The following is an 8,569-nucleotide window of genomic DNA, read 5'->3' on the forward strand; positions in this document are numbered from 1 at the left end:
CATTAAGAAAGCAGGCTAAAAATGGTACCACTTCCCTTCCCCCACTTGATATTAGTTAACATACTAAATATATACAGACAGTCTTCCTTGTGATTTTGAGATTAGTATTACCAGTCCTGTTTCTCTACAGTGTTTTTCCTGCTTCTTGGGTGTAAACAATCTGAAGCAATAGTGCAGTGGCACCTAATCCTCATCTTCTGACAGCCACCCATGGAAATGAGTTCCTCCTTCAAGTCTCGCCTTTTCTCTGGGTGCTGTGTTTAGTGACGCTGGTCATATGTGTGTGAGTCGCCTGGGACATTTCTCGCTCTCCATCAGACCTTCGTCCCACCATCACTGTGTTTTCTGAATACTTCCATCTGGTTTTGCCCCAAGATTTGGACAAAGCTTTCTGACTTGGTTTATATGTGTATTCCATTGACTTTGCTGTGAATACTCATCTGAGTTGGGCGAGCAGAATTTGTCCTCTTGATTGGTTGTGGGATATTACTGAAGATACATTTAAGTAGCAGAGACGCTTTCATAAGCTTGAGAAAGGAAGGACTACATCCTTTTCTGCTTCTACTCACCTACCTGGATCTGCTAGGAGTCCTGTCCATTCACAAGAGAAATTTCATTATGACTATCTGGTATTTGGATTGGTGGCCAGTCAGAAATGCCTCACTGTCCAATGACTTTCCCCGTAAGGAAAAGTTAAATTTGCACTTGAAATTTTTAAGCACATGTTTAAAGTCCACAACTGAATTTGCTGAGGGAGGTCATTAACATTTTGCTTTGTATTAGGAAATACCCTTTACCAATAAATTTCAATGGGAAAAGCAAAAACCTGGGTTTGTTCCAGAAGATTCATTCATGAAATGAATGAAAAATCCTGTTGAATGAAAAAGTAAATCTGCAAATTTTTTTAAAGATTTAACTATATTTGGTATGAGTGTTTTAGTCTAGACTAACTGTACGTTTTACAGATAACTATTAATTCAACTGATGTTTGCAATAACAGTATAACAAGTACTGTAAGAATTATTGCCATATCTTTAATGCTCCTGTCTGCCTAACATATCTGGATTCTCTGTAAAAATAAAGCCTGCTGCTGTTTCATGTTGCAGATGAAATATGTCCATTGATATCTTTCCCAGGGGAACAGAGAGAACAAGGACTGGGAGAAGGTTGTTCAGCAAACACACTCCTCATGAGGAGCAAACTTGCAGAGTAGCTTGTCTTTAACTCTTCCCAGGCAGTGGAGTGTGTCATTGCTTTTGCGATAAACCGTTCTTCAGGAACAGATACAAACCAGCTGGAAAACAATTAAAACCATAATTTTATTTAATACTGTCCATCAAACAACTTGACTCAGTCTTTTTGAAAGGCTACTCTTCAGCATGAAGAAAAGGACCAGCAGAAGTGCAAGCAGAACAGAGAATATTTATGACCGGTGAAAGCGCAGTTGGCGTTTTGCCCTAGAGAAATGGCTTGATGAGAGGATCTTCTGCTTAAACCAAGCATTAGAAAAATAATTTGGACCTAGACTTGAGTTACCAAAAGTGCCGCAAAAGCTTTTTTACTGCCCAGAGTGATACTGAGCTGAATGAATGCTCTAGACGTCTGTTGGGACCTAACCCACAGCTGCACAGTTGTTCAGTCCTACCTTTTGGGAAAGCTTGAATTTGTACTGAGATATGAAATTTTTAGTTCAGGTCTTTTGCAAAGATTTGTTCCCAATAGCTAAAATACTGTTTGACTCGTCTCTTGCAGTTCCTTTACAGTTTATTGCATCAAGAAGGCAAACAAAGCTTTATCCTCCTCTGGACAGCTATTAGGAATAGATCCACTGACTCAACTGGTCAAGGGGCCAAAAAACAAAATTTGCTTCTTTATTCCAAACTAATGCACATAAAAGTTCTTCCCACAGCTCGATGTAGTAGGTATGAACACATAACTGAAGAACAAGAGAAAATACAGCAAACCTTAATATTTATGACTGGATTAGCTACTGTAGCAGTGTTACTAGTGTCCTCTTTTGCTGGTAACCACAATGCTTTATTTTTTTTTCCTTCAAACTGCCTGAGCCATAGCTGTTTCACACTGATTTCCTATTTCCTTTCCTCATTTAGTCCATCTGATAATGCCACTAGATGTTATTTCATCTCTTGAGAAGACTGGAAGGGGGAGGATCCAAATCTGGTTTAAATTCGCTTTCCTCTGCTCACTCCTTAATCTGTGTCAAGTTGTGCTGGATATGCTGTTCCAAGAGACCGCTCAAGCTTCTTTATCTGTCTTAGTAGCACTGCCTTGCTTTTCAAATCAGCAAACAAGAAACCATGCCTTAAATAAGTCACTTAGTTATCTTTTGTTTTGGATCTTTTTGGTTTTTTATTTTCGGAAGAAAATTCAGATATCACTGATAACCATTAAAACATTTATTTTTCCTTGTAGATCACAAATTGAATGGACAGTCTGTAGTCATTTGTCTACCATTTCAATGTGGAAATCAATTCTCAGTTATCTACGCATGGCTTGTCTGGATTGCGGATTAACCAGGCTGGGGATACGCTGACCTCAGTTTATTTACTACGTGGAAAGTTGACTTCAGACCAGTAGGCTGTATCGATTCAAGCAGACTGTTGCATGAACATCTGTCAAATCCATGGCCCCCTCCAGTTCAGCAGCAGATTATCTGCATCACGGCTGTGTGAAGGCCTCCCCAACAGCCGCTCCAGGCTCCGACGGCGGTGTGCAGAATCGGCTGTCATGGTCAGGCTCCTAGAGGAGCCTGGAGAGAGCAAGGCAGGGATATAACGCTTCTTTGCACTCTTACCTTGAATCAAGCCGGGCTTATTTACGCTCTGGGACATATGCTGGCATCTACAAAGGCCCTCAGCTGTCTGAAGCTGAGAAAACAATCTCCTTTGCTCCTTAAACTTCCAGCACAGGTGAGAATTCACAGCTTTGAATAAACTAATTAGTTACTAGTTAGTTTAATTTAGTTAGTACTAAACTGGAGTAGACTGAATACACTGTGCTTTTAGGCATGGCTGCTGTTACCAGAAACTGGTCATGGCTACAGGTTTGTTTTCCTGTTGGTGGCCCGAGCAAACTGGTTTTCCTTTCACCTTCAGTAGCAAACGTGGACTGCTTGACCATAACTTGTATTTACTTTAAGTTAATAGAATGTGGTGAGTTTAGGCCTTAATGCAGGTTATCAGTTCAATTTTAAATGTTTAGGTGTTTAAATAATAGACTCCGTGCTAAAATGATATCATCAGAAAGGATCTAGTTTGTTTTGTTTAATTGAAAGAAATTATAGATTTGTATTTACCTTTTTATCTTCATCTTTCATTATTCCAAAGAGATTGTGGATAGAGGTGCTATCTCACCTTTAACCGTGTTCTTGCACTCTTGTAATCAGTCAAACCAGTCATTTATGTTTCTGCTGAAAGCAGGTGAGAAGTAATTAACTCAATGTATTGCATCCGTGTCTTTGCATCCCTTTCATTTGCAGGAAGTATCTGCACTAGCAGGTTGTTTTTTTAGTTTCAGACTCTTCAAAACTCCTGAGCTTCTACAGGAAAGCCAGCACTCTCAGCACCATTCGGGAGTGCTTGAAGCCTTGCAGAACTAATTCCCAGGAGTTTGATCCTGTACGCGTTGAAGTCATTGGCCATATTCACGTCGACTTCAATGTGGCAATTGGAGTGTTGGGATAACAGGATTATTTCTCCCACTGAATTACTGGTCCTGGTTTTTAGGATATTTCCTCATTCTGCCACGCACATCCAAAAGTTATTTGTCTGTATGTGCTTCTGGCAGCCTGTATTCCTAGATGACACATTTTTGCAAGAATTGAATGCTTATGACGGCAGGAGGTTTTTATTGGTCCTTGCTGGGCTGGTGTGCTGACGCCATTGCAGTGAGAGTGCTCTCGGTCAATGACAGTGCAAGTCCTGGCTAAGCAAACTCATTACCTGCCGCTCTGCAGAAGCTCCTGTATCAACCACTGTAGCAGCAGGTACTCGTGAGGATGGGCTCATACGGGTGTCTTTTCTGTTAAGAGAGCCCAGGTGAACTCCAAAGCTAACTCCAAGGCTAACTAGCAAGCATGGCCAGTGTAGCGTTGGAAGAGAGGAGTTACTGCGCAGAGCGCACTAGTAAAGGAACAAGGACACCCTCCTTTTATCCTATTAAGCTGGTACTGAATCACTTATAACTCATGGTTTCCTCTATAGTTTCATTTTACTCAGCTAAAAATATTAAGGGTGTGACCGATCAGCAGAGGTCAGGTGAGACTGGATGGAAGGGGAGGAGTTGCTCTCATTTAGATATTTTTTTTCCAAAACAAAGTTGGTCACACCTCTAATAGCTACACTCACCCGTGTTTTCAGGTAATCTTAATAACAGGTTGCTAGAGTGCTTAGCTTGTTCAATCCATTCAGTAATTAGAGCCAGCACCAAAGTCATAAAATTGAGTGTGGGGTGAGGTCTTAATGAACGTAGTAATTTGCCTCCAAGTACAGCTCTGTACGGCTTCCTCTTGGATGGAACAGGGCAATCATCAAATAAAGCAAATATATGTGGCAACTGAGGACAAAAAATGAGCATTTAAGTGACCATCAATAAGATAATTTCAGCCATGCCAACTGAGGAAAGCAGAACTAGCAATACTCAAGCTGGATTAGTTCTTTTTTAAAGTCTCAAAGTGCTGAGAACTTTGTGGTTTTATTCAATATTAAGGCTGATACCTCCAGCAATATCCGCATGCTGAGGCAATGTTTTTAATGACTCAGGGAAAGGCGCTGCCTACTGAATCACCAATATCCAAACCTGAAGAACCTAAATGTTTTTTTGAAATCTGACTATAATTAAGCATAGTCTTGTTCTGTTCATTAGGCGTGAAATAACCACGGATGATAAGACTCCACTTATATAACAGTAAAAAAATTACTTGTTTTAGTTTTCTAAAACAGAATCTGAAATCTGCAACCTGCCACAGTACGTTGTTTACAAGAACCAAGAAAGGGATAAAACAAATAACTAGAAGAAGTGTAGATATAAAATAACTATACTAAATATGAGGACAACATTTCTGCTCATAAAGTTCCTAAACCAGAAGCTGCTAGAAGCTGGGAAAACATTCTGGAGGGCAAACCATGCAAGCTTGTGCTGTTCTTAACCCATTGGCCATTGCAGATACTGCGCTAGCTAGACCTTTGATTTGATCTAGGATGGCTGTCTTCTGCACTCAGCATGTTGTCCCTCTTCTCTGAACACCACGAGTAGTTGCATCAGATTAGAAGAATAGACAGTGGGTGTCCCAGACTGTCATAGAAACATTTAATAAAAAAATCTCCAGGTAAACATTGTATGAGGACACAACTAACATAGGAAGAACAGATGGTGGAAATTCAAGGAAAGGCAAAAGTGATTACTAATAGAAAATATGTATTTCCCAAGATCTAGAATGTGCTAAGAGGGTCCCCCAGGGATGAATGCCATTTAGTTTCAGAAGTAGACTGAGTAGGAGGTTGGAAAATGCTGTAGAAAAAATGCCCTCACATTTTCATCTGTTGACCTACTAACCTTTTCTTTACAACATCTGTTATAAGAAGTGCTTTGCAAATAAGTTGGTGTTTTTTTTTTTTTTTGTTACAGCAGAAATCGTTCTGCTCAGCTGCTGACTTGCCTGTTTTCCAAGCAGAGATATGCCAGAACATCATCAGAGTCACAGGGATTACTCAATATTTGCCTGCTTAATTGTTGGCAGTAACTCCTGGCAAAGGGGAAACACCTTTTTTGGCTGTGTAGGCTACTTTCATCACATCTACCAGATTGAGAACAGCTATAGAGGTGTAGAACAGCTGTAGACATCCAGAAAGAAGGACCCTGAGGCCTTCAGTTTAATCTCCAGTCCTGTGCTTGTGTTTATGTTAATCTGGAGTAGATCCTATTACATTGATCTAATCTTAAACAAGTTTACCTGAAATTTAAGTACTGGACGTATCAGAGAGTTGTGCTATATTCTCTGTATATTTTTATCCTAGTTTTGGTGGAATCAGAACACTTTCCAGTGGATAAAGATATGAAAATAGGAGCTGAATCCAGAACTTTCACCTCCAAGATATAAAACTCACCCAGAAAGATGTTCCATTGACTTGCCAATGATAGGTGTTATCCACGTTGAAGTGGCAGCTTTTACCATCACAGTGGCATCAGGCTAATTTACCTCTCCTTCCAGTTGGTGATTCCTCCCAGAAGAAGAGTAAAGAAGCAATCCAGGCAAGCTTTCCCTCTCTCTGGTGTGTGTATTACGTGGCTAGAGGACTGCAGTCACGCTGCAGTTGCTGAATTTAGTTATATACGGACAAAAACTAAGGAAGATTACAGCTGAACTCTGATAAAATGCTAGTTCAAAACTGGCCTCCTCTTAACCTTTTTTGCTGGAGTTATTACACAGCTTCAAAGAGCTGAGAAAGACCATAGGCTTTATAGTTGCGACAAATTACAAACCAGCTGGAAATAAACAGTGGAAAGGGAATCACTTTGTTGCAATGTCTGTCTTCAATTGCAAGCGAAGCTAACTTGATGGCTCTGGTGCTATTGTTCTGACTTATCTTTGATTAATGCATGTGGAACCTCAGGAGCTCTGGAAGAGTGTTTTATACCTATTTCACAACTGCCTGGAGTTTCTTGTTAAGTAATCTGGCTGTGAGCAGTTACAAAGCTCTTCGGTTTCTCTTAACATTTCAGGGGAGAAAGAATTTAGCATTTTCCCATTCTGCACTATAACAAGGACAGAGATGTATGTCTTGTACCCTCCCTGTTAATTGGGCATTGTCACAGGGTGCGAGAAGTAAAAAAGTCCACTGATAACCACAACAGCTTCTCTTTTAAACGTCCTGAGTGCCTCTCCTTCTCTCTGCCTCTCCCCTGAGCCGCAGCAGACCTCACCGGCAGGCTGGGACCTGTGCCTGGGAGACTTTGCTGCCTTTTGGGTGCTGCAGCACAAGATGTTGTTATGGGTCTTCTCATGATCCTCCTCCCCTTCTGAGGCGTGGGAGTTTCTCCTCTTGCACTGCTCTCTCCTCTTTGGAAAGCCCCTGCCGCTACTACCCACCTTGGAGCTGGGGTCTCCTTCCCACTCCCACTCCCACTCCCGTCTGGTGCAGCCACTACCCACGCAGACGCTCTGCTCCGAAGGACCACTTTTCTGGGGCGACAGAGGCGCTCTGCCCATGGAGGAAAGGAGGTGAGACAGAGCGCAGTTGCTTTCCAGCCCTCTCCTCTCGACGGCCACAGCAGCGAAGCTGTGCTTGCAGTGACCGCCGGCTGGCAGGGAGTGGGAGAGACAGGGCAGCTCAGCGCAGTGTGGGGATGTAAGGTGGTGGAGGAGAGGCGTAAGACTAATATTACTGGTCTGGTGGCACTGTGCACTGTGGCAATACGAAGTTCATACATAATTCATAAATGTCATACATTAGCACTGTTTGCGTCATTTACACTCATGGCTCTGATACTGTAGGGCTGCTGCATGTAACCTCTTGTTAGTTTATCCAGGGAAACATGATAAAGCAAGAGAAACCCGTCAGTGTTTCCTACCATCGTTGGTGAAGGCACTAAAAAAAGGAAAAAGTGCGAGAAACAGAGCAGTGAGTGCCTCTGAGCCATTTGCCACCACACGCAAACTTTTCAAGGGCAGCCGTGTCCTGGCCTGGACTGTGAGCACACGGGGCTCTAACCTGAGGTGCGGGAGCTGTTGGAGCTTTTGCCTTGAACTGCTGGTGCAGGTGGCAAAGTGCGGGTGGGAGAAGGGATGTCAGTGTTTATTTTTTTTCTCAGTGGTGAAAAACAGAGGGTTGTGCTGATTGCTTCACCTCTTCGGCGTGCAGGGCGTCATTGCTGCACTGACACAGCTCCACCTTGCACTCCTGTGGCTGCAAACCCTGTAGTCACGCAAGTCTGCATATATTATTCTGCTAGCTAACAACTTACAAAGTTTCAGTTACTTTTTGTCACCCCATTTTTCATTTCAGTCTACTTGTGAGCATGGCTGAAAAATTATCTTCCGCTTCGATTTCCTTATGCTGTTGCTGGAATTAATTGTTAACTAAGTTTCTTGTGGGGAATGTAATGAAAACACGGTATGATAGTAATACATTTCTGGCATGACTCGTGGTTACCAGTGGAAATATTTAATGATCTTTTTGTATACATATAGTAATTACTTCTTCTGTATCACAATAATAGGTTGCAATACAATTACACTCTTGTTCTTCTTCATATGAGAAACGGGCACACGAGTGGAACAGAATCAGAAAAGCAGAATGTCCCTCATATCTTTTCAATATTCATCGACTCACTTGAGATTCTGCAGTCTTTTGAATAACACTAGACTTTTATAATCAAAGTGATTGTGCAGCCTTAAGATAAACAATTCATAAGATAGCTAAAGTTCATTTTCATAACAAAACTAGGCATTAAGGAGTTATTCCGAAGGCTTTCCCTACAGGTAAAGACTCTGAGGAATGCAATTCATTCCAGATAAATCCTCCTAATATAAAGCAATATATTCTCAGTT

The sequence above is a fragment of the Rissa tridactyla genome, chromosome 2 (genome assembly GCF_028500815.1).
Source record: "Rissa tridactyla isolate bRisTri1 chromosome 2, bRisTri1.patW.cur.20221130, whole genome shotgun sequence".
In the NCBI taxonomy this organism is placed as follows: domain Eukaryota; kingdom Metazoa; phylum Chordata; class Aves; order Charadriiformes; family Laridae; genus Rissa; species Rissa tridactyla.